At 38.3% G+C, this 27,398-nt stretch overlaps 1 protein-coding gene across 2 annotated transcripts in view; it reads left to right on the forward strand.

Annotated features, from left to right (window-relative positions):
• The first annotated feature begins 793 nt into the window (after nucleotides 1–793).
• Nucleotides 794–27,398, forward strand: part of JCAD (junctional cadherin 5 associated) — a 72,363-nt gene continuing 45,758 nt past the window's right edge. Inside the window, exons 1-2 of one of the 2 annotated variants that reach the window (XM_051963550.1) lie at nucleotides 794–1,534; nucleotides 5,192–5,254. The gene's annotated coding sequence lies outside the window, so the exon portion shown is untranslated. The remainder of the gene's footprint in view (nucleotides 1,535–5,191; nucleotides 5,255–27,398) is intronic. The other variant, XM_051963551.1, reaches the window with a different exon arrangement.

The following is a 27,398-nucleotide window of genomic DNA, read 5'->3' on the forward strand; positions in this document are numbered from 1 at the left end:
ATAAACTAACCACTAAGGTTTATGTAGTGCTAAAAGCTTTACAAAAAACTTTTTTTACATTTTCATATGTGCCTCAAAACAATTCTGGGAGGCTGGTATTTCCCTAATGTGATGGACCCAATACACACAGCAAGTAAATGTCAGAGGGAGAAGCTGAATCCAGATTTTGGTGAATCAAAGTCCCTCATTCATCTGGCTACTTCATACCAACCAACACACACACATACACACACACACACACACACACCTGAAATTTTTGAGATTTTAATTTTTTTTTCTGAAAGATGTAAGATTTAGAACATGAAGAGGCACTAGAAATCAGTTATTCTAACCCTTGGATTTTACAGATGAAGCCATTGAGAAGCTAACTCAATCACACAGACACTAAGCAAACCCAGAATTTTGGCCCACTTCTAACTTCAAATCCAGGATCCTTTTACAAAAAAAAGTTTTGTTTTGTTTTTTAGCTTTGCTTGCTAAGAGAACCAGGTAGGAACTTGATTTGTCCCATCTTCGGAGCTAATGTGGAATTATTATAAATTGAGCCCGGGACGAGTAGGTAGGAGAGCTAACTTTAGTCCCAAATCTGGCGCTAGACTACTGAGTGACCTCAGGCAAGCCATTTAACTCGGGGCTTCTATCTGCCCATCTGGAAAATGATGGGGTTGCACTGGATGGCTTCCAAGGTCCCTTCCCACTCCCACATTCCGATTTCCCCAGGGTCTTTATTTAAAAGCACCCCCCACACACATACACACACACACACACACACACACACACACACACACACACACACTTCACATGTCACCAGCCGAGGCTTCCACTGCCTCCTACCTTAGATAGGTGCTCTTCCTCGGATGCACCTTTACACACATGGCACACAGCCCCCTGCTTTTCATACACTCGGGGCACACGGATTGCGGGTGTTTGGCTTAGCTAGGACACAGCTCGAGTCCAGGTGAGCCGGCAAGTTCAGGAGCGCAGCCCGGACTTGTACCAGAAAATAGTGCCCTCCAGGTTTTCCGAAGGTTACCCCAATACCTTCTTCTCTTTCCTTCTCCCCATACCCCTCTTCATTTCTTCTTCCTCCCTCTGCCTGTCTCTCTCCCTTTCCTCTCTCCCTTCCCCACCCTACCCTTTCTACTTCCCTCATCCCTCTCCAGCGCTCCCCCTTCGGCCCCGCCACCTTGCACCCTTGCGGAGACTCGAACCGCTTACCGGGGGCTGCACGCAGGGGAAGGAGGCCGGGAGGGAGGGTGGGAGGCACTTACTTCCAAGTCGTTGAGCCTGGGGGGAGGGTAGTAGTGGGGAGGAAGGAGGGGGCCGGGGGAGGTGGCGGCAGAAGCAGCGGGAGGAGGAGGAGGCGGAGGAGGCGGAGGAGGCGGAGGGCGAGGCGCACTAGGCATGCTCGCTCAGCAGCGGCCGCTTCAGGCTGGGCTGCTCGCTCGCTCGCTCACAACCCCGCGGCCGGGGACGGCGGCGGCGGCGGCTGCGGCGGGGCCAGCAGCGGGAGGCAGCATGAAGGAGCCTCTCGGTAAGTCCCTGACTTCCTCGTCTTCTGCCTTGCGTCCCTCCACCCCCAATTCTTACACATCTTTCGCGTGTCTCCTCCAGCCGGAGCCTTGCCTTTCTCCCCTTCGAACTTTTGCAGCCTGGGACCTGCCCCCGCCCCCACAGTCCTCTCTAGTGGACAGCTTCGGGTGAGGGATGTTATTAAGAGAAGCCAACCTGCGTTCCCCACCACCCCTGTGACCCCCAGCCGCAGCCCCCCGGCAGATCGCAGCCATCCCGCGGTACTGCAGCTCCTTAGGCGTCCTCCTCTCTCTGGTTCTGACCAGGGGAGCTGGTCCGAGCGGCAGTGGCGGCAACTCTGCCTTTAGAGGTGCTCGCTTTACCCCAAACCCGCCCCCGGACTGGGGGTCGCCGACTCTGTGCCCTTTTTGTGCGCTTAGGTTCCAGGGCTGCGCCCTGGGCGCACGCCGCCTGCAAACTCCCTTGGATAATTCCCTTCTCTCTCCGTTAGCTTTCTTTCTTCCCGGGGCTTCACCTTGCCTGTCCCTTTGCTCCCTCGGCACTAGCCTATCACAGAGGCCAAGAGGACAAGCTGCCGTCTTTTGCCCTTTCTCTGTTTGGAGGCTCCTCCCTATCCCCTGAGTTCCCCAACTTCGTAGGGGGCGATCCTGCAGTGTTTCCTATTTGACATCTCTTCTTGAGGCAACCGCAAATAGGCAGACCACCCTTAGGGGAGCCTCAGTTCTGCTGTTACCCTAAATCGGGCACTAACTGCATTAACATTTTAAAGTTCCAAATTCAAAGCTCTGCCCTTTGCCTTTCCCCCCCTTCCTCCCTCCTCCCTCTTTTGCCTGTTTAAATGACCACATGCAAGGGAAAGGCTGGTGATTGCATGATCTCCTCGGCTCCTGCCACTGCTGGCACACACCCACGTGTACACCACACACAGTTTAAGGTCTGGGGGATTATGACTCTAATCTCTGGCTGTGAATTCTGAGCACTGTTTCTTCTGTGGTGTTTATTGTTCTTGTTAAAGGGAAGGAGAGGAAAGAGAGAGAGAGAGAGAGAGAGAGAGAGAGAGAGAGAGAGAGAGAGAGAGAGAGAGAGAGAGAGAGAGAGAGAGAGAGAGAGATTGAGATTGATTGAGATTGTAAGAGATGCAGAGCAAATCCACTTAATCAGCTAGCTCATTTATGAGCCTTGCAGCCTGTTCTTTCTCTGATTCCCACAAGCATCTCACCCCAATCCCCCTCTCGCTCCACCCCTCCATAGAGAAGTGCCGTAATCGGCCATAAAATGTCACAGCAACTACAGCTTTCTTAGATGTTGAGACCACAAGCACAGGACTGAAGCTGGGTTGTATTCCCGCTGCTGCAGTCTACACGATTGAAAGACCCGCCTTTGCTTCCTTCTTGTTACTGGTAATAGAAACTAATACCTCCGATGCTTCTGTGTGTTTAAAAAAATAAACTGTGATTTCACTACTAAAGAATCAGAAAGAAAAACTTTTTGGTCAGCGAAGCTTGACCGTACCCAGTAAACTCACTGGGGTGTTCATATGTGTTAAGCTATTCAGAATTAAATTGACCAAATCTGACGTTTCTCTCCCCTAACCCCATCCTAATCACCTTTCCCTCCTCTCCCCACCCCCAGTTTCATTTCTCAGATCCTGAGTGAATTATCTTCCCGCTGAGAAAGAGGGATGGAGGAGTAAGAGATATAGCCCAGAGTCCCTGACTCTCTGACATTTGGATGTCATTTCTTTTTCGGTTCATTCTATTTTCCATCTGCCAGAGCTCTTTGCCCCATTCTTTTTCAGTCCAGCAAACGGGAGAGTCCACAACCTTCAAAGAGATCAAAATCAGTGTGAGTTCTGAATTCACTTTTTTAAAAATAGAAGTGAGGTTAGGTGATTTTTAAATCGCATGAACTGAACAATACTTTTTAAATATAAAAAGAAGGCCTAGCATTTGAATGGTTAGATATTACAATGTAATACAACTGTTTTATTTCTTTTTTGGTCTAGATTTTAAATTTCTTTTTTTTTTGGGGGGGGGGGGAGTGGAGCTCCCAGGACTAAAACTCCCTTTGTGGATGTGCATTTTCAACTCTGTAATTTATAGTCATAGCGAATTGGGGAGGTAAAGTAACTTGCACATGGTCAAAGAGCTGGTGTGTCTTAGAGGAAGAACTATAATTCTGTATTCCTGACTCAATGGCCCATGCTCTACTCTGTCCACTATTTCGTGCTCATTCTCAAGATATATTTCTAGATGGTTTAAGTTTTGGAAATTAAAGTTAAAAAATGTGAAGTTAGGATAAACTAGAATTACAGTATTGTGTTAGGGCAATTTAGGAATCATTTTGAAAGACAAATGCCTTAAAAAGCTGCTTTGGTAACTTTATGAATAGTGAGGCTTGGGGGATACATCTCTCAATATAAGATTAGGTAATTTAATAAATTCATCAAAATCAGAAATGATCTATAATGTGATGTAAGAATTCATTTTTATCATCCTTATCCTGAAACTTAGCATGTCAAGTGGAATGAATAACTGAGAGAATGCTGGATTTGGAATTAGAAGGCTGGAAATATTGCCTTGGACACCAGTTATGTGACTCTCAGCAAGTTATTTGACCATGCCCTGCTTCCATATCCTAATCTGTAAAAGGGAGTTATAAATCATTAGCATTTACCTCACTAGGTTGTTGGTAGTCTCAAATGAAATATTTGTGTAGTGCTCTGAAATCTTCAAAAATCTATATAAATTTTATATTATTCTATAACTACAGGGTTTTTTTGTTTTTGATTTTTTTTAAAGATTATACTTTTGGATGGGAACTAGAATATTACTTGGAAGGCTATATTTTAAAATTAAAAGGATGTATTTTTTAAACTTCCTCCCATGTTACTTAAAACATCTAGATTAAATATTTTGTTCTAGTATCTGAGATTTTTTTTTAATTTTAAAATAAAAAGGGTATATCTTTTTAACTTCCTCTTATGTTACTTAAAACATCTAGGTGTCAAATAGGGTAAAATGTTACATGAACTTGGATTAGCTTGCCTATCTCAGCATAATCTCTGGTCAGAGATTAGTCACATATTATTTATTAGCTCCATATTTGTTGCTATTGGGTGATTGAAGGTACTAGGAGTAAACAAGGGCCTATTTGTTTAGTGAGAAAAGCCAACATTATGATAATGGTTGGTTCTTGTTTTTGTTTTTGTTTTTTGATGAAAGAATTTTTAAAATCAGTTATGTCACATATCCAGGAGAAAGTTCTGGATTAACCTAAGTTTTCTTTCCCCCAGTCCCCTTACCCCCACCTCAACCTCAATTGGTTGTATTTAAAGGAAGATATAGTCCTAATTTTGTGGTGGTAATGAATCTGAAACAAGTTCCTGTAGGAATGCAAAGTCCTGTTTAAATAAATTTGGCTAGAATCCATTCTAATTAATCTAAGGGGAGTTCTGGGGCTGAGAGAATTGAGTATGAAGCAATTGTGCTTTTTATTTTTTTTCTCTGACAAGGAAAAACTGTTTCTGAAATCCTCTGGGTCTGTTGCTGAACCCATTATTACATCTTATTTGGTTTTAACAGATGTTGTTTTCCACCTCTTGGATGGAAAGGGTTATCTCACTTGCTAAAACCTTGCCATTGTGCTTTGTTTCAAGGGCCTGCTGACTTAAGGAATGCTGGGGGAAGCTTACTCACAAAATCCAGCCTAAAAGGAAAGGGTAGGTCAAACTTTAAACACTTTGATATCGCCTTTAAAATCCAAACCTCTGCTATATAAATGCTTTAATGGGAAAGAGAAAAGGATGACCTCTCAAATCTCATCTTGAAAAAAATTGAAACTTTAGTACTGTCATTGTTTGCCTATTTCATCTATTTTTAACTTTACCTTCAAAAACTTAGTTGTGAATATTCTGGGTAAGCAAGCAAGAATATATACATATCTAAAAACTACCCTTTCTAAAAACAGCATATATTGGTTATAACTTCCTGCCAGAATCTGCTAAAATTTTCATGGATATCTAAATGTAAACAGTCAAAATTCAATATGTAGAGGGAAGAAAGACCCCCAAGCAAAAACAAACAAACAAAAAACAACAAACAAAAACTACTCTGACTCCATAGTTATTAGGGTGTATTAGGTTACCTGTCAACTTTTTTTTTCTTTTCCCTTTCTTTTTTATTTTGGTACTGACCTGTCATTTCATCCACATAGGGTACTCCAGGAACTAGTCAGTTCCTAAAATTGCATGTCTTAGCACACCTTACATTTCTGGATGTGGATTTGGATTGAAAATAATAGATTAAATATTTTGCTCTACCATCTGAGTTTATAAAGCTGTCTTACAGCTAAGAAACTATCCCCCCCCCCACACACACACACATATACACATCCCTATGTCTCTAGGATCTGATAAATTGGAAAGTGTTTGGTCTTAGTCTTTATGAAATGACTTCTAATGCATTTTAAAATGTAGCAGTATTTAAGTTGTAATAAATGATTAAGGCTAATGCTATTATTGTACAGAAGACTATATAGATGAAGGAAAAGTCAAGAAAGGAGAAATTTTTCAAATCTGAATATAGTGGTGAGGAAGATAAGACATTAGGAGCAGCAATGTGACTGAGTAGAAAAAGACTTTGAATCCAAAGATTTAGTTCCTACTGTGAGAATATGAGCAAATCATTGAACAACTCTGAAACTCAGTTTCTTCATCTATACTAATACAGTGGATAATAATGCAATGCTAGGATAATTGTGAGAAGAGTATTCTGCCAACTTTAAATACTATATAAATATTGGCAATTTTTAATATTATATCATTAAGAGGAAATACTATTTTTTAGTGTTAATTTTTTTCTAGTGAATTTATTTTTAATACACATTACTTTGTGAATCATATTGGGAGAGAAAAATCAGAACAGAAGGGGAAACCTGGGAGAGAGATTTAAAAAACAGAAAAAAAGAAGTTGTAGAGGGCTGAAACTCCAAAAAGGTATGCTTGAATCAGACAACCAAGTACTTAAGGCTAATTACCTATTTGATGTGAGATAATGACTCTATTAGCATATATTTCGATAATGGCTCTTTTTACCATTGGTGCTTGATGAATGTTTGGTGTTAAGATAATTGTAGGCAAGTATTGGGGGAAGGAGAGAGGGGGAGGAGAGGCCAGAGTCATTTGCAGCAGGACAAGGAAGAGAGAGGTTGGTGACTGTGGATTCCAGAATCCAGGATTCTGCTTGCCTGCCTCCTTCACTTCTCCCCTAAAGACCAAGAACTTTAATTTATCCTGACACTGGCTGACCCTGAGGCCCTTCAGGGAGCTAGCCCATACTTTACAAGAAGTGAATATAACATGTCTTTATTTACATTCAGTCTTAGTTCTTTTTCTGGATACAGATGACATTTTCTGTTCAAAGTCTATTGGGATTGCTTTGGATCATTGAACCACTGAGAAGAACCAAGCCTTTCATAGTTGATCAGCACATGTTTTTGTTGTTACTCTGTGTGATGTATTCCTGGTTCTGCTTATTTTGTTCAGCATCAGTTCATGTAAATCTTTCCAAGTCTTTCTAAAATTAGCTTGTTTCTTATTTTTTGTAGAGCAATAATATTCCATTATCTTCATATACCACAACTTGTTCAGCCATTCTGTAAGTGATGGGCATCTATTCATTTTCCAGTTCTTTGTTACCACAAAAAGAGCTGCTACAAACATTTTTGCTTATGTGGGTCCTCTTCTCTCCTTTAAGAGGGAATAGCATTTTTAAGAGGAAAAAAACATTCCATACTCGAGCCATTCTAACTTGAACTTGAGCCTAGTATTGACCAAACCCAGTGATTTACTAGTGTTTCATGATACTTTTGATTTTAGACACCAATTTCCAGATTTTTTTATCCCCTTCAGAAACTCTTACTGGGTGAAGAAGTCCTTATTAGAATGATGATTTCAAAGATTAAGTGCTCCTTCTGACAGTCTGCAGTGTTTCCCACAAATGTGAGACTCTGGCTCTAGTATCACAAGGATGTGGGAAGAATTTTTGAGCTTACTGCTTAGGTATTTTAAATGGAACTCTTGAACAATTCTGCTTAATAATTAAGATAACAGAAACTGGCAGCCCTATTTCTAAGAATGGAATCAAACAGTTTGGTCATTTGGTGGGGTGGGGTGGGGTGGGGATGACATGTATCACTTTGTAATTCACTTATGTCCGTTTTTTTTTTTTTTTTTATTCCTTGGATATTTACCTTTTGTTTAATGAGAGTACATTGTTGTTCATTAATCGTAACATTAGAACTCAGTTGAAGAAAACATTTACACTGAACTTCTAATAACTCCAAAACCCAGTTACATCTTAAGTATGGAATGTCAGTGAATACAGCTTAGAAGTTGCATATTTGGGGAGTTGGGTAGGGAGGGGGTGGAGAATGGGAAATTCCTTGAGGCTGGAAACTTGGGATGTTTTTAAAGTAATTATATATCGAGTTTTGTCAGCAGTGCCCCATACTGTAAGCTTATCACAAACAAGTTAATCAGTTCATGTCACAGGTTGTAAGACTATACCAGAATCTTATATGATTTGGCTTTGCATAGCACATAATGGAATTCTTTATTAATCTTCAAGGTTGTTTTTTTTTCTCAGTCTTCCTCTAGTTATTCACAATTGGGTTTTTGTTGTTGTTATATCATAGCCTATTAGAGCACTATATTTGAAAGAAGAATACTGAGATTCAGGTTCTTTCAGACACTGCCTATGTGATTATGGGAAAATGGAGAAAACATCTCAGTTACCCGAGCTATAAAATGGGGACAGTACTGCTTGCAATACGTACATCTCAAGGTTGTTATGGGATAAACACTTAAAGTGCTATGTGAATGTGCCATATTATTAAGCCTCTCCTGGCTGCAGAGATAAGGTTAGGGAGAAGTCAAAGTTCTGACTTTATTTTATTATTACACTAGATTTTATTGAATATATTTGGAGGTATAGGGTCCATTCCCATATTAAACTGATAATTTTGCTTTCAAGTGACCATAGAATATTCTTAACTAATCAATTATCTGCCAAATGAATGCAAGGGAAATCATCTAGGTGGATGCTCAGGAATTCATTCCCGTTAGTAGAAAAAACAGCTTGAGAACCCCCATTCCACTTATAGTGAGTGATTCATTAGCCTTATCTTTATAAATTAATGTTGGTCCCTTACATTTGTGTGCATGGATCTGTTACCCCCATTTAAATCTTGCTCCAGCTTTTCATCTGCTGTCTAGAAGTAACCCTGAATTCTAATGGGTTGTAACAGTAGAGAAAAAATGTTGGCAGGTTCTTCTGGGTTGGAAAAGATCGAAATACAGATCGAGGAACAAGCGGTATCTGTTACCTAGGAAACTGTCTCAGTTCTGGGGTTCAGCAGAAACTGGAGATTTAGAACTATAAGAGACCATAGAGATCATCTACTCTAACACCTTCATTTTACCCATGAGGAGGGAAACTAAGGTCCAGAGAAGTTGTGAGTTGCCTTAACTTATACAACTATTAAGTTCTTACAAGTTGAAGCAAGGTCTTCTGAATCCAAATCCAGTTCTCTCATAGACTCTGCTCCCTTAGGGATGAAAGAATTTTCATCCTCTGAGGTGGAAAGAGTCCCCAGTACAGTGAAATCACATACTTTTTAGCTGCACCATCTCAGTAGTTCATGTGCTTTATACTAATCTTCTTGTGGGCCTAATATTGAGTTTGATTATTTTCAGCGGTAAATTCAATTTGAGAAAAAAAAATCATCAAGAAATTGAAGACATGGGAAAGTATAATTAACAAAGGTAATTTCTGATAGGGTTATTAGGTGACCAAGTGGATGGAGCATTGGGCCTGGTGTCAGGAAGAACTGAGTTCAAATCAAATCTCATTTACTAACTGTGATCCTGGGCAAGTCACATAACTGTTTGCCTCAGTTTTCTTATCTGAGTTAGGGAAGAAAATAACAAACCACTCTAGTATCTTTGCCAAGAAAACACCAAATGGGGTCATACAGAATTAGTCATGACTGAAATGATTGAACAGCAGCATAAATTTTTTATCTGTTTATAGTGAATGTTAGAAATTAATGTCAGTCATTAATCTCTTGTTGAACCTTAATCAATCAAATATTAAATACCTACTGTGTTCTAGGCACCATGCTGAGTGCTAGGAATTCAAAGCCAAAAGCAAAAATTCTGACTTTCAAATAAGATGTACACAAATAGATAAACATTGGGAAACTTGAAGAAGAAAAATGCACTGTGTTGAAGGTGGAGTGAATGAGCAGAGGAGGGTAGAGTGGATCAAAAAGGTCTTCTTGGAAGAGAGGTCCTTGAACTGAGCCTTAATAGCCAACAAGAAATTTTATAGGTGGGACTAAGGAAGCAGTATATTCCGGGCCTGAGGGAAGGCTTGAGTGAACATAGGTAGCCAAAAGGTGGAATGTTGAGTTCAGGGAACAGCTAGTAGCACTCATTGGCTAGAACAGAGTGTGCATTAAAGAGTAATGTGAATGAAATAAGGATTAAAGAATATCTTGGAACTAGATTTTGGAGGCCCTTATATGCTAGATAATTTGTCCTGAAGGCAATAGGGAGCCACTGCAAGAAAATGACATGATAACATCTATGTCTTAAGACAATTTGGCAGAAGAGACTAGAAACATAGAAAACAATTGGGAATCTACTAGTGAGAAGTGATGATATGAGCTGTAATTAAAGTAATATAAATGATTTTGATTTTTTTAACATTCCAAAACTTATCTACCCAGATGACTTTTGTTCCAATCAAGTAGTCACTTTGGAAAGCCGTGAACCTATTGCAGTGTATTGCCATTACTCAAAACAGCTTCATAATCCTTTAAAATTAAGGATCTATGTTCTTCTAAATAACTTTAGTAATGTCTCTTCATTCTTTGAGGATACATTTGATTTTCAGAAACATAGACATATCTGGTGGGCAAATGAGAATCCATCTAAGTGAATAGATACTTTGAGACAATTTAACTTAGGACAAAAAAATGATTGCCACAAGATATGGCATATAGTATCCCAAAGATAGAAGAGTCCTAATCAAGAAATCTCTCTAAAACATACCGAATAACTGGTCATCCAGTTGTCCTCTTGGAAACCTCACAGGAGAGGAAATATTACTTCCCAAGGCAGCCTATTCTACTTTTGAACGACTTTCTTTTAAGTTTCCCCCTGCTTTACTTTGATCATTGATTATGTACCTGCAATCTCCTTGGTGTGAATGTTCCTTCCACTGGTCCAGATTTTATTGCCTTTTAATCCAATGTGATTCTTACTTTTGTTCTCCATGGATCTTCCATAAAGTACTTGTCCAGAATCCTGGAGATCTGCCTCTAAATCAGTGCTATGCTCAGGCTGGCCAGCACTTGCTTCCAATGCATAATCAGTCCACCTATTTTTCCTATCATATTTCACTGATAATATCCCTTTTTGGTATATAAAGATCATGGAATCGAGCTAGAGTTAGAAGAGACCTCAAAAATCATTTAGTCTAAACCCTTCATTTTGCAGATGAAAACCTAAGATTGGGGGACTTTAAATGAATTGCTCAGAGCCGCATCTATGTCAGATGCCGGATTTAAAGTTGGAGCCTCTGACTACCGAGCCATTGTATTTTGTAATGGATGGAAAATATGTTTTAGCCTATTTGCTCTCATTCTGTGCCTCTTAGTTGCTCTTTGGATCACTTGCCAACCTGATTCTTTTGTTTCATGAGTAACTCTACATTATATCACTAGTAGAAGATTAGTATTAATAACAGACATGGTGGACTTCTGTATCGGGGAATGGCTTAGGATCATGAAAAATAGTGTATGATTTCCCAAATGCATGCTAACCCATTTTCCTTCCTTCTCTTCATTTCTGGAACCAATGCAATATCAACCTGCAATACCTCTGCCAAATTGTCATGCTGATGGACTAACTCAGAGACCTGACCTTCAAACTGTTTTTGTCCTTATCTGAATGAAAGGGGTCTTTAATTCAGTTAGTTTTCCCAGTATAGATTTTTACATTGCTGAGTAATCATGGATCTCATTAAGGAGGTCTTAGAAGAGGTATGGGAAGATTTATATGAACTGATTCAAAGTGAAATGTGCAAAAGTATGAAAGCTATATTTTATGCATGGTAGAGCATTAATAATTAGAGGGTCATTAGATGACAGTAACTTTCCTAGAATTTCATTTACCAAGAAAATGCAGGAGAGACTCTTGTCAGAGTACTTAAAATACCTGACATACAGTAGATACTTAATAAGTGTTTATTGAATTGAATTAAAGTTCTTTGCATAAATCTAACTCTGTCCCTGTAATTTCTATCTGTTATATCCTCTGGAGTATGAAAAATATATCTAATTCTTTTGTATAACAGCCCTTCAGATATTTGAAGATAGCTATCATGTCCCTCCTCACATCTCCTCTACTCCATGTTAAAAATTTCCATTTCTTCCCAACTGATTCTCTTATGGCATTTCTGATCTCCCTACCACTAAGGTCAGATCTCTTTTTAGACTAACTCCACCTGGAAACTGGCGTATCAAAAAAAGGTGTCAAAAAGTGAAATACTACAGATTTGACTAAGGTAGCATACAATGAACAGGAGCATTGCTATCTTTATTCTGTACACTGTCTTTCTTAATATCATCTAAAATCAGACTAACTTTGTGGATTTTCTTTTTAAAGCTACTCTCTTTCTTAGAGTTAACAGTAATGAAGTAATGAGGTTATTTTTTTTCATTTAGAAACCAAATTTGTAGGTGATCCTGACATCCCCAAATGTTTTGAACAACAACTCATGACTTCCTAAGGTGACAGCTTTGAAGCTGATAGTGTAAATTTTAATATATAAGTCCTAGTATCATATGTTTGTATGTCATTTAGATATTGATCCTGTTTGAATTCTCCCTCTTGGAGCTGTTGGGTGTTTCTTAAATCCCAAATGGTGAGCATATATGGGACATTAGACACATACACACACACACACACACATATACACACATACACACACATACATATATATGTAAATGATGTAATATTATTTATAGATCTGGTCACCATTATAAGGACCTAAACTCTGCCAAGAAACTTGACCTTGGATAGTTTTAATCCTAGGCAGCACAGCATAGTGGATGGAGACCTGGCTTTGAACCAGTGAGGACTCAGTTTAAGTCCCAGCTCTGCCACGTACTGGCTGTCACAACCTCTTAATGCTTGAGGCAGCTGTCTAGGATTTTAAGTCGCAGAGAAGGTGCTGACCTACATTGGTAGAGGGAGTTTCCTATACCATTGGACTCATGGGTCTAATCCTTATCCTTATCCTTAGATCAGGAGTTCTTAACTTGGGGTTGTGAAATTTAAATATATATATATATATAAAACTATTTCAGTAGAATTGATTTCCTTTGTAATCCTACATATTTTATTTTTTGCAATTCATATTAGTCACCATCTATATAATACTTTAAAGTGCTGTACAAATATCATCTCATTTGTTTCCCACAACAACTCTGGGGTGGGAATTAGATACTATAATTTCTATTTTCCAGATGAGGAAATTGAGGCAACTAGAGCTTAAGTGACATACTCAGGATCCATAGTTAGTAAGTGTCTGAAGTCAGATTTGAACTTTGGTCTTCTTGATTTTGGATTCTGTATTGTATTCAGTGTGCCACAGAACCGAGTAGATTTTTAGACTTCCCCAGATTCCCATAGTAGTCCACAGAACATAAAAGGTTAACATTCCTTGCATTAGGATTGTCAGTGCTAACAAAAAAGATCTGAATGAAATTCTACTTGACAACTTGGGAGAATTTGTTTTCTGGAAGGAACAAGAAGATGTCTAAAGAATTGTAGTTAAAACTATATAATATTCAAAACCAAGCTTTCCTGGTCACATTCTCTAAAATGGCTCCCCCTCCTGGTAAACAATTCCTATAGATAGCACCTCTGTTTTCCTGGTCAGAAGACAGAAAACTTGGTATCATCTTTGACTTCTTTTCACTCACCATGTTAAGTCACTGGCCAAGTCCTATAGACTCCCTCAACTCCAAGACCTTTCTCATCCCATATGTAGCTGTCAGGCTAATTTTCCTGATGGACAAACTTGACCATGACAGTCTTCCACAAAAAAGGCTCCACTGTCTCCCCTTTGCTCACAGGATGGAGTCTAAACTCCTTCTGTGATTCAAGACTCTCTGAAGTTGGGCTCCAACCTATCTTTCCAGGTTCAGTTCTCTTCTCTTCTCTTTTTCTCTCTTTTCTTCCTTCCTTCCTTCCTTCCTTCCTTCCTTCCTTCCTTCCTTCCTTCCTTCCTTCCTTCCTTTCTTCCTTCCTTCCTTTCTTCCTTCCTTCCTTCCTTCCTTCCTTCCTTCCTTCCTTCCTTCCTTCCTTACTGTTTCTCTCTCTCTCTCTTTCTTATACATACATATATATAAACTTATAAGTGTACATATATGTGTGTGTATCTAGATGTGTGTATAGTATATCTATATATTATAGTATGTCAGTCTACACATATACATGTATGTGTATGTATACATACACACATACATGTGTGTATATATATATGGAATTATAATATCTATATATTTTAATATCTTATTTGTTGAGAAAGTGAAAAATCTTTTCTCCTCCACATCTATCTATCTACACAAATCTTGCCCATTATTGGAGACCTGGATCAGGTTCTATGTCCTTGGTGAAGCCTTCCTTGATCTTTGTGGCCACAACTTCCCTCACTTCCAAAGGTCAATGTCACTGTGTAGCACTGGATGCTACAAGGTCACAATATATCACCAGCCCAACCTTGTGAGACAGACAGTATAAGGAGTCTCATGCACTGTTTTACAAAATAAAGAACTGAGCTTGAATTCTAGGACGCTTGGCCAGAAACATAGAGGAACTGTATCTCAAACTACAAAGCAGGCAGAAAAGTGCAGCCTGGCTGATGGGATCTGTCTGAGCGTTTGCAGGGTATTTTCATCTATTTTGTGTAGTCTTGAACCTTGCGAGTTCCTTGCATCCTAGGAGCATAGATTTTGAGCTAAAAGAGACCTTACAAGCCATTGAATCTAATACACTTTACAGATAAGGAAACTGAGTCTGAGAGATATTAAGTGCCTTGCCCGGATGCATAACCATTATATATCTGGAAGCAAGATGTGAATTCAGATCTTCCCGACCCTGAGCCAACTCTAACCACAACAGCAAACTCGCCACTTCTTAAAACTCTATATTTTGACACGTTTCAAGAAAAGTGAGGAGTAATATTCAGCTGTCTGGGGGAACTGATTTATGTTGGCTAAATTTAAAAGACTGGGAAATTTAACTTCCAAATAGACTAGAATACTCATACAGGGTATACACATTCATTTCCTAGTTACCTGAGGAGTTAAGTCAGTATCCAGAAGATTTCTTGGAGAACAGAACCTTTATAAATGAGGTGATCTCAATAGACAGTGTTGTCCAGCTGTGATAGGCTGATGCATTAATCTCTACATAGGTATATACCTGCAAAATGGAATGAAATGTGCCCTCCAGGTATTCTTTCCCATGGACTATTAGAGGCACTTTGAGCAGTTTCTAATCTTTTCAGAATTCCCAAGATTAGTTTCTTGAAATACATTGATTATGCCATCCCAGTTAGGATTTTTAAATCACAGATTATTAGTATTGAAAGGAAACTTAGAGCTCATTTAGCCTAAATGCCTCCTCCCTTTTCCTCCTTACTCTACAGTTATGGAAACTGAATTCCAGAGCAGGAATGTGAATTATTTCAAGTCACATGACAAGTGTCAGAATTTGAACTTGGGATCATTTTCTCACCTTGTGAATGAGAGCAGAGTGCTTAACTTTTTTGTACCTATGTTCTGGACTCTCTTGACTATTTGGTGAAATCTATGGCCCATTCCTCAGAATAATGTTCTTAAATGAATAATGTAAAGTACATAGGATTAACAATGGAAATCGTTCATATTTAGGTTTTTTTTTTTCTTTTTATGGCGAGGCAATTGGAGTTAAGTGACTTGGCCAGGGTCACACAGCTAATAAGTGTTAAGTGTCTGAGGCTGGATTTGAAATCGGGTTCTCCTAACTCTGGGGCCTGTGCTTTATCTGCTGCACCATTCATATTGCATTCATATTGAAATATCATTATCCAAATCTATATGCTTTTTAAAGCGTTCATGAGCCCCAGACTAAAAATCTTGTCCCAGAGGTGTATTCTGCGAGGCACCTGTAGCCTCCCATGTGCTCACCCATTCTCGTGTATCACTTGATCCATATAATTTGGTTACTTATCTACTCTATTAATGCCTAATCCCCTTGGGGCAGAGACTATATTTTATTTATCTTTGTATACTTTGAACATACTTTGCCACCTTATATACAGCAGTGACTTAATAAATATTCACTCGATGAATAAAGAATATGTAATGTTTAAGAATTCAAAATTTAATTCAACTGACATTTTTTAGCACTTGCTATTTGTAAGAGAGAGTTCAATTCAATAAACATTTGTTAAGCACCTACTATGTGCCAGATAACATGCTGAACACTGGGAATACACTACAACACAATCCCTGCTCTCAAGGCCTAATGAAAGAAGATAACACATAAAAAAGAAACTGAGGGAGGAGTGCTTTGCTCTGCCCTCCAGCCCTGAAATCAGAGGGCCAAAGGCTTAAGTACCAAAGTTGGCCTGGGATGTTGTGTTTGCTGGTGATGAGCTTTGCAGGGATCATGATCATGGTAGAATCAAATCCTAGGAATCCAGCTAGTAGGGCATGATAGAATGGAGTGGTGGATAGAGAGCTGACTTCAAAGCCAGGAAGATCTAGCTGTGCAATCTTTGTCAAGTTATTTAAATTCTCCATTCTCCAGACATTTCTCTAAGGTGCTAAGTTGCAGAGCAGATGTCAACTTGAATTAAAAGAGAGAGTTTCCTCATTTGAGAGGGGAATTACTTTCCACATCCCTATTATTATCCTTATCCCTCTTCTCATCTTCATCCTATTTCCCATCTCGATCCATCTCCCATTCCCATCTCTATCCCTATCCTTATCCCTACCCCTAGCATGGGGAGGACAGGCACTAAACCATAAGCTACAGAAGTTGCAAAGTTCAGATAAGATATAGATTTAAGAAATTTATAGTCTAGTGGAGGATGACAAAAAAAAAAACTTGAATATAGATCAATACATGTGTTTTAAGGTCTTCCCTCCTTCTTTCTAAGGTCCAAAGATCATGGGGACAGGGAGGAGGATGCAATTTAGGTGGGAAGGGATTAGTTACTCTCCAGAAAGCCCTCGGGAAAGAGGCTGTGCTTGAATTGGGCTTTAAAGGATGAGTTTTAAGCCTCACTCTCTCCTCTGGAGCTATCTGGATCCAGTGGCAAGATCAAAGTCAGAATGAGTGGATGCAGTTAGAGACTGGCCTTTTTAAACTAAGGTCTTTTACAGGTCTTAGGATGTCTGAGGCAACACCCATTTAGTGATTAATGGTAGGTAAGAAAACTCTTACTCACTTAAATCCAATTCACTTGAAAGTCATGACATCACCTTCTCTGGTTTTCAAGAATGAAGAATAAAAGACAATCACTAATATGTGAGTATTAGTAGTTACCCCACTGGAGACCCAATTAGCTATGCAGTTCCTCCTTCTTTCTTTTTCTCCCTCCCTCCCTTCTTCCTTCCTAACTCCCTCCCTCTCTCTCTCCCTCCCTCCATCCCTTCCTGTCTCCCTCCTTCCCTCTCTCCTTTCTCCCTCCCTCCCTCCCTTTTTCTTCTCTCCTTCCTTCCTTCCTTCCTTCCTTCCTTCCTTCCTTCCTGCCTTCCTGCCTTCCTGCCTTCCTTCCTGCCTATCTTCCTTCCCTCCTCTCTCCCTCCCTCTTTCCTTCCTCCCTCTCTCCTTCCCTCCCTCCCTCCTTCCTTCTGTCCTTTCTTCCTTCCCTCCTTCCCTCTTCCCTCCCTCCCTTCCTTCCTCTTACAAAGTTGGTGACTTTGGAGAACTTGTCTCACTTAAATCTTTTCATGACACCACCTTCTCCAGTGTGAAGGTCCTCTTCAAAAATGAAGGACAACTACAACAACAAAAATAGATGATTAGGATTTCATCAGATGGAAGGGGAGGTTGCAGGACAACATTCCAGACAAAGGGAACAGCATGCACTGAGGCAGAAAGAAAGTATAGGGTTCATACAGGGGACATTTTGGCTGGAAAGTTGACTACATAATTAGAAATATGAGATAAGGGAGAAAACATATTTTCCTGGATTTTTAGAAAAGAACCTATTTATTAAGCATACCACAATAATGTCATATCAATTGCTTATAGGAGAAGATAATTGCTAGAAAGATAACAGTGGTAGTTAGTGTTGAGAGTAATCATATCTGATGCCTGCAGCTTTTTCCAGCATGTTGTATTATATGTTCTTTGTCTTGCTTATCCATCTTTATCAGGTTTTACAAATATTATTCATTTGTAATCCAGTTATCACCATGGTAGCTATTTGTTATTATTATCATATTATAATGAATAACAAATGATAATTATATAGTACTTTCCCATTTCTAACATTTTTATATAACAGTCTTTTGGCAAGACACTCAATTTTCTAAGCTCCATAGAAAGAAGGGGAAAAACCCTTATTACTGAAAAAGACCAAAACTCTGGATGATCACACAGCTCAAGGTCACCCAAGAGATCAAGTGTATATTTATTAACTGAGGACCCTATTGATGTTATTGAATGCCCAACATTCTAAATACACATGAGAATACACGTTTAAAGTTTTTTTAAAAATAAGTTTTATTGATACTTTGAGTTTTTACATGAAATTATTGTTAGTTTCATGGAATCCAGCTTTCTTTTAGTATAATTGCATTGCATTTGTGGTTACTAGATATTGTTCTTTTGGTTCTGCCTACTTTTCTTTGAACCCATTCATACAAAAAATTCCTTAGTCACAATTTCTTATTATTCAATTGGTTATTCCTAGTTTGCAGTTCTTTGTTAGGAGAGACTGTTCATATTTTTTAGCTACTTATCTATTGCAAAAATGTGTCTTGGTCTAATACGTGTGTGTGTGTGTGTGTGTGTGTGTATCTTTATATATCTTGTGCATCAAATTTTTCTTGGTGATAACTGGTAGCAAATATTTTCCCCTATTTGTTACTTTCTTTTCTGCCTTTATTAATTTTATTCCTAAAAAAAAAAAAAAAAGTTTTGTTTTGTTTTGTTTTGGTCTAAGTTTGTGAATACTTCAGTGTGAGAAGCTCCCTGTTGTGGAAACTCTATTATTGCAGATCAATCAATATCAATCAATAAACATTTATTAAAATATATCTACTATGTGCTAGGAAGTTTCTGAGATAAACAAACTGATCTAGTATCAGAGATTTTTTTACAGGACACTGAGAACTTAAGTGTCTTGCTCAGGATTACATGGCCACTATATGTCAGAGACTGGCCTCAAAATCCAACTCATCCTGACCTTGAGGGCTGCCTTTTTCTCTATTATTCCATGCTGCTGCCCCTTTTAATTTTATGTCATCAGAATTACCTATGTTGTCTCTTCAGATCACCTCTGTTCTTTGGCTTAAAATTCTCCTCTTCTCCAGAGTTGTGAAAGCTATCTCTTGCCATTTTCCTCATCACTTTCATTCACAGATGAGCCATTGACTTTGAGTCTTTGAGGTACAGAATTCATAGACTGGACCCAAAACTGTCTAATTTTGTCTCTAGACAGAGTGCGAGTTTGTTTAATACATGACATTGTTTTCTTGTTTGTTGTCTCATAGCTTAGGAAATCTGAAAACTTCTTGTCATTGTTAGGAAAATGTTGGAGAGGCAGTCTGCCAAAGCAGCTAGAGGGCTCAACTTGGAATCTGGAAGACCAGGTACAAATCGTGCCTCAGGCATCTGCAAGCTGTGAGATTGGGCCAGAACCCCCAATCACTAACTCTTAAGTCACAGATGACTCTAGTCACAGATGAGTTGTCAGTCAACATCATTGGATGGCGCTTCCGAGTTCCCCACACCATTGAAATCCCCACACCAAGGAAAAAAAACTGGAGAAAATGTCATATGGTGTGTTTAATTAGACCATGACACAAGATCTATTAACTAGCCTTATGCTCATAGTGTAAACCTTTCCTTTTTAATGTGCATATATGTATGGATTTCTCAGGAAGAATAAAAATACATTGACCTTGAATCAAAATGCGGAATGGGCAGCCAGAGAATTTATAAGGTTATACTGTTGGGAAACTGGGATGCTTAACTTTTAACAGTTCTTGCTATAAACTGGGTAACAGTAATCTGCAGGAAGTAAAACCTATTATGGAACAGGACAAGGGATGTCACAAGTCAAACAAAAAAGAATATCTGAGAAAACAATTGCATTTGCCAGATGGTTGGCTTTTTTTCCCCTCTCTCCTCAAATTAGAAACTCTGCACATGTATTTTTTTCATCCTATGGAAATGTCAGTTTTATAGAGAAATGACAAAGGAATTGATGACGGATCCATCGTTCTCATTCATCTACTTCAATTTTACTCTGATTTAAGCTTTTTCTTCTTTTTTACATCCACCATTGCATCAAAGCAGAGCATATGTTTTCAGCCATATTAGTACTCTCAGAGACAATCTGATTTAATAAAGTACTGGACTGAAGTGCAAAAGACCTGTATTCAAATCCTGCTTCTGACACTTGATAGATTTGTGTTCCTAAAAGCAATCTCTTCTCAATGCCTTAGCCAACTCCATAGGACTTAGTACAACTTAGTAAAAAATAAAAGTAACAGCTGCTGGAGGAGGGTGTACAAAATGCTATATTTTTGTCTTTTCTCTCTGTCCCACAAATATTGCGTAGCTAAATGCAACTTTCATCTTTTTTTGAAAATAGAAATAGTTCATATGTGTGATTATATTTTCCTTTCTTGCAAAAACAATCTTACAAATTTGGTTTTAATAATGATAATAAAAAAATCTGTTTTTACTCAACTGAATTGAAGTTGGACAAGCCCAGAATAGCAGAGAGCAACAATGAAAGTTGCATGAGGAATTCTATGTGCTGTTACTTGTTCTTGATCTGATATTTTGCTGTGGGACACCAGTTAATGCCACAGGGGAGCTGTTTGCATGGGAGAAAAGAATGAAGTAGATGAGGCATCAGTGGGAGAAATAATATTTCCTAGACAGAAAAAAAAGACCAGCTAGATTTTGATTTTTGTTAGTGAGTTTTTCGGAGGGAGGGTGATGGCATTAGACAGGTCTCATTAGACTGAGGATCATTTGGCTCTATAGGAAGGTGAAGAGGAAGAGGAGAAGAAAGAGAAGAAGTAAATGAAAGAGGAATAGGAAGAAGAGGAAGAGGAGAAAAACAACAACAATCAACAATTAAATCCAGAAAAAAAAAGAATTAGAGGAACTCAATTAAAGAGGGAAAGGAATTGCTTTTTAACCTTTTTTCAAACTGAAAGAAGGAGAGCTTCCAGGTTTAGATAGATTACAAGATAAAGGAAGGTGTGGAGAAGTTTCTCTTTATCATAATTTGCCAATGAATTTGAAAGAAAGCTAAACTTCTTAGTTGGATAATTCTCTTGGCCCATAGGCTTACTGGGAGATAGATGGAATTTTAGTCAAATGTAATTGACCAATGACAAATACAGAACATCATCCCCATTTAATGTTATCTTGTCCGTTTTTAATAGTGTAAATGGTCTCCAGGTAGATTTTTGTTAAACCAGCTCAAAATATATGTGTGCTTTTGAAAACATACACTAATTACATTAAAAGTCAACTCAATGTGGTGTGATCAAAGGCATGCTGGATTTGGATTCAGAGGAACTTGGGTATGCATCTTAGCATCTATTGGTTTGAATGTTGACAAATCAATTAACCTCTCTGAGTCTTGGTTTCTTCATCTGTAAAATTAGAATATTCAATGATGTGATCATTAAAGTTCTTTCTAACTCTAGGTCCTGTGATTTTCCACTCTCAGTAGACAATAGTCTTTGTGGGCTTTCTTAATCAAGTAATAACATTTATTCCTGCTCCCTTTGTTTAGAGTCCCATATTGGGTGCTTTATGGACTGATAAGAGATGCAGAAAATATAGTCCTGCCTTTTTTAGGGGCCTTGTCTTATTTCTAGGGTTTAGAAAAATAGTTTAAACCAGTATATAATTATTTTCTAGCAAAGCAAATGTAGAGAAGTAGGATTGTGATACAGAATTGTTATTCAGTGCAGAACAGTGAGCTGAGGAGTTTCTCAAGCTAATTGTATAACCTGTATAATGCTAGTGGGGTGATTTGATTATACTAAAGCTTTAAGAATGCCTCTTTATGTCTTTGTCAGGCTTACTGACTCTTAAGTTCTAGGTAGAAAGAAAAAAAAGGTAAGAAAGGTAGATGGTAAAGGTCATGGATCTCCTGATGCAAGACTCCCTTATAAAATAATTCTAATGCCATCAGTCATTTTAGTGTCATATTATACTTTATTCCTCCAGAGCTAGTTATCCCATTGTTGGATGGATTTACCCATTACGAAAACTTTTGTTTGTGTTGAACCAACATATTTTTCTCTGTTACTTCCACCCTTCATTTCAGTTCTGTTCTCTTGAACAAGGCCTGACCAATCTAATGCTCTTTCAACATTAGAGCACCTTAAATATTTGATGACAGTTGTGTCTCTTCTTGGACTCCTCTTGAAAAGGGGACCCCAAACTCTGAAAATCCTTAAAGGAGAAAGTCTTCTTCAACTCTGCCTCAAGGGGGGGCACCCCAAGTACAAACAGTTTCATTTTTTTTATCTGGGTGGGGTTGGTTCAATCCTGAAACTCACTGAATTCAATCCAAATTCCAGCTCGAAGCTGAAACCCAGCTAGGAGCCAACTTGGGATTCCACCCACAAGCCCCCTTCAGCTTGTAGCCAAAGCCCCCTATTATAAAAGAGTCAAACTAAAACCCTCTCTTTGCAGAGGTTTTAAACATTCCAGTCACACCATGCCTGGCACCCCAAGGAACTTCTGCCCCACTGGAATATTCTTTTCCAGTGCCCTCTTCTTTTTACCCTCACTTATTTCCTTAACCAGACTTTAACCTTACTTCCAATTCCCACAATAAACCTCTTTTATCAATCCAGGTTTTCGGGTCTGCAAATTCCTTTACAGAGAATCTATATTTGCTCTGAATTCCAAGGGGTTGCAGGGGAGACCCACCCCTCCATTTGATTCCCTGAATCCTGAACCTACCACTAGACCTCATTTAACTTCCTGACCACCAGAAATCCTAATTTCATTTGGGTTCCCCAAATCTAAACCTCATCACTCTCTGGTGCTAAACAATACCTATGTTTTCAATTATCCCATATGAAATATTACCAGTCCCTTTTCCCTTCTTGACCAGCATTTTCTGAATGATCTACTAGGAAAATTTAGGTCAAGAAAACAGTAGGAAAAGAAATAAGGGAATCCCTTTCTCAGAGGGAAAAAACCACTTATGATAACTGACTAGAATTGTATACTTAATCCTCTACCATTCACATGTTTGTTTTCCTTCTATTATTATTAAAGCTTTTTATTTTCAAAATATATATGTAGATAATTTTCAACATTTACCCTTGTAAAACTTTGTTCCAGTTTTTTCCTTCCTTCCCCCCACTCCCTCCTCTAGATAGTAAGTAATCCTATATATGTTAAACATGTGTAATTCTTCTATACATATTTCCACAATTATCATGCTATACAAGAAAAATTAGATCAAAAAGAAAAAAATGAGAAAGAAAACAAAGTGCAAGCAAACAACAAAAAAAGATTAAAATACTATTGTACCACTCACATCTTAAAGTAGGTGCTGTAATGTTTTCATTTGCTGTTTTTTTGCTGTTTAAAAAGTTAATTTGGTGAGTGAAGTAAACACTTGTAAATTAAGTTGTAAGTTTCCAGATCATAGGAAACAATCGCAGTTTGTTTCTTAGAAGGTAAGAATAGTGTGCAAAAATAGTACAGAAATTGAGAATTGTATTCATTTGGTTGACTGTTTTATTAAAACTATAAAATGTTTCACCGCACACATATGTGCATGCAAATGTGTGTGTTTGTGTGTGCGTGTGTGTGTGTGTGTGTTAAGGTTTATAAAACATAGTCCAAACATTTCATTTGATTTTTACAATGACTCCAGGAGATAGGCACTATTATTATCCCAGCAGAGGAGAAAACAGGCAGGCATATGTCCAGTGACTTGTCCAGGGATACACAGCTGGGCTAGCAGGTGTCTGAGGCCAGATTTTAGTTCTTGATTCCAGATCCATGGAGCTCTAAATCACTGCACCACCTAATTGTGAGAGTGAGTGTGCAAGTAGGTGTTTGAATGATAGAGATCTATGCTTCTGAAGATGAAAAAAAATTCACTGAAAAGAGGAGTTAGCCATTCTAGAAATTATCTTAGCCTTAAGTTCAGAAATAAGTAAAATATTCATATTTTTTATTCAAGGATCCTACTGCTAGACATATGCACCAGAAGGTTAAAAATAGAAAAGCTCCATATTCACTGGAATATCTATAGCAGCATTTTTTGTACTAGCAAAGCCTTAGGGAAAAAGTAGATGCTCATTGACTAGGAAATGGCTAAATAAGTTGCAGCATATGAATTTAATAAAATATTTCTGTGCCATGAGAAATAATTAGTATGACTGATATAGAGAAGTATGGGAAGATTATCTAAATTTATGCATATGAAATAACAGAACTAGGAAAACACCATATATGCTGAGAAGTACAACAGTATAAATGGAAAGAACATCAACAAAAAACTTGGAACTGTATCTGTAATTATAATGATCAGGGTTAACCTTGGAGGAGGGAGGGAAAGAATGTATTTTCTTCCAGACTTTGCAAAGTAGAGGGAAGTGGGGGGTGGGGAGGTTATTAATGTTTTTGAAAAAACTGCATATGCTGGCAGACTTGTAATGTGTTGGTTATTTTTATGCAATTGATTCCCCTCCTATTTCCCCCTTTCTTTTTCTTTCTTTCTTTTGTTATAAAGAATGGCCTTCTGGCTACAGGATAGGGAAGGGATATATAGGGAGGAAAGCAAAAGATATGAGAATTTCTCTTTTTAAAAAAGAGGAATTAAGACTGAGTTGAAATGCTAGGAAGATATAAGAGGGAAAGAGAAAGAAGAGGGACTGAGAGAAAAGAGCCCTTTCTGGATCGGATGTGACACCTGGGAAGATTTAACGTGATTTTTCATATAATTTCTTTTGCTTGATCTCCTGCCCCCTATGTAGTTCTTTCTCACTCTGTGATATCCAGTGTCATTGTACCCACTCGTTATGGGTCAGATGAAAACAAAGTTAAGCATTTCAGACAATCAAAACATTTTGGACCCCATGCTTCTAAGGTCAAGTTATAGCTTTTTAACAAAATGTGAAATTCCCCCACCTCCATCACCCCTAGTTATGATTATATTCATGTCAGGTTCTATATGATTCAGCATCTCACTAGACCTAAGGTAATGATTACCAGATCATAAATCTTACTATGGTAGATAAGTCTTACTCTAATCCCACTATATAGAAGTTTCCTAACACCAGAGTTTTGTTATAATTGTTTCTACCTTTGTTTTATTTCATTCTTATTTTAATCAAGCCAGTAAACGTTTATTGAGCATCTACTGTGTTCCAGGCACTATGTTAAGCACAGGGATAAAAAATGGCAAAAGATAGTTCCTATCCTTGATAAGTTCTCAATCCAACTTGGAAAAACAGCATATTAAAAAAAAAGTCAAAAAGGAGAGCAGAGGTGAGAGAGATCTGAAGTCAAGAGGAAAATGTAAACCCCTGGGAGGAGCCCTCCAATATCTACCCTCTTCAATCAGAAGTGAGGAGCCCAAGGTCTGGGGGTATTGAAGAGGAGTGAGTTTCAGATCTTGCAGAAAAATGATTTCTGGAGACAATGAGGAAGTCTAACAGAGAAACCAGGTAGGAAATGAAAGAATCACCCTGAACTCCTTCTTTCAGTAGAGAATCTGGAAAGAATTCTTGCTGTTTATTACTGGCACATGTTGAAAATTGGAATACTAAACTGTTTCCTATACTATTTCTTAATTCTAAGAGTACTGCATGACCCTGGAGAGGACCTAAACTATGTATAGATGAATGTTTTACTTAATGCAAAATCTCTAAGTTTTTGTTTAAGCAAGATGGTCTGGACAAAGGTCTCAAACCTTTTTTCCTGTTGAGGATCATTTTTCCTGATCACTTTGAAGAGAGACATCAGGATTCATGCTGGTCTATCTTCTTTCTCCTCCTATCCCTTGGGAATCATGGTGAGGGTGAATGGAGCTTACCAACTATCAGCTTTGGGGTCTCTCAAGAAAAGTCAATAGGAGATCATGATCTATGGACTTGGGATTCTTTCCTGGTTTCATCTTTTGCATGTCTGCTATAAATTCTCTGATAGTTCCATCCTGGAAATGAAGATACTCCAAATCCATTTTTAATTTTTTTCTAGTCTTTTGATCACAGATTGGCAGCTTGGATGGTGAATGGAGATTTGTCTTTGGGGGCAGGAAGATGATTTGGTTTGGTCATTCTGAATAACCCTGGACAAGTTAACCTAACCTCTTTATATCCCCAATCAACTCTGTTTGCTTTGCTCTGGTGATAGAGGAAGTTTCTCATTGAAAGTGCTCCATTTTGGTAAAAAATAATTTAGAAAATTGATCACAATTAAGATAAAGAGCGGAATAAGTGAAAGTACCTCACAGGGACATGTCCGGGCTATATTTTAAGAGTGGCTATGTTGCTATGGTGATTTAGCTTTGCTCTTGCCAGTCACCAACACGTTCCCTCATCAAGATTTCACTAAAATGACCTGGAGGAGATGCCAGCTGGTAGGTTATGGAGTGCAGATCTTGCCTGGAAGGGGGTGTCAGGGCAATACTATAGGTGGCAATCTGTAGACTGTGGGATGGGTCAATCTTCTTGGTGGTTAAGAAGGCACATGTTTGATAGATACCTTATGTGATATGTGATAACCCCTAGTTAGCCACGAAAAGCCAATATGGAAAGTGGATGCGACTTGGAGTCAGATAACCCAGGTCAAGATCACGCTTGATGCTTTCTACCTAATGATCTTTACCTTCTCTGGGACTCAGTTCCTCATCTATGAAATGAGGAGGTTGAACTAAATGATCTCTAAGGTTTCTTCCAGCTCCATATTTACTATAAACTCTGAAGCCAGAATTCATGAAACTCTTTGGAGATATGGAGACATGATGGATGTCAAATAGTATAATGGTATACTTAACTGTCTTAGAGATAGAATTTGGAACTCCAAACATAAAAGAATGTTAAAAATGTTTTTACATGTAATTTGGGGGGAATCAAAATTTTTTTTAAAAAGATACCAAAATGTAAAAAAAATTGGTGATTTACACTTCAGAGACTTCTGTTCCTAGATCTGGTTTTGCCATGACTAACTATTGCTTGGGGAATCAATTAAATTTTTTGTACTTTGATTTCTTCATTTGTAGAATGGAGATAATATTTAAATTACCTACCTACTGGGGTTATTATGAATATCAAATGGGGATTAACAAAAATAGAAGGTGTTTTTTGGGTAAACTGTAATCCACATAAATGTAAATGAGTATTATTTTAGGGGGGATCTATTCAGCTGAAATATGACTAAGCATCCTTGCTTTTCTGCATTTTCCTGCTTCATCTCTATAAATTCTTTATCCTGTTTTTTCCATTATAATATGGTTTCCAAATATTGCCTTTTCTGAGTTTTTTTTAAACTTCCTGTG

The sequence above is a fragment of the Antechinus flavipes genome, chromosome 5 (genome assembly GCF_016432865.1).
Source record: "Antechinus flavipes isolate AdamAnt ecotype Samford, QLD, Australia chromosome 5, AdamAnt_v2, whole genome shotgun sequence".
Classification (NCBI taxonomy): Eukaryota; Metazoa; Chordata; class Mammalia; order Dasyuromorphia; family Dasyuridae; genus Antechinus; species Antechinus flavipes.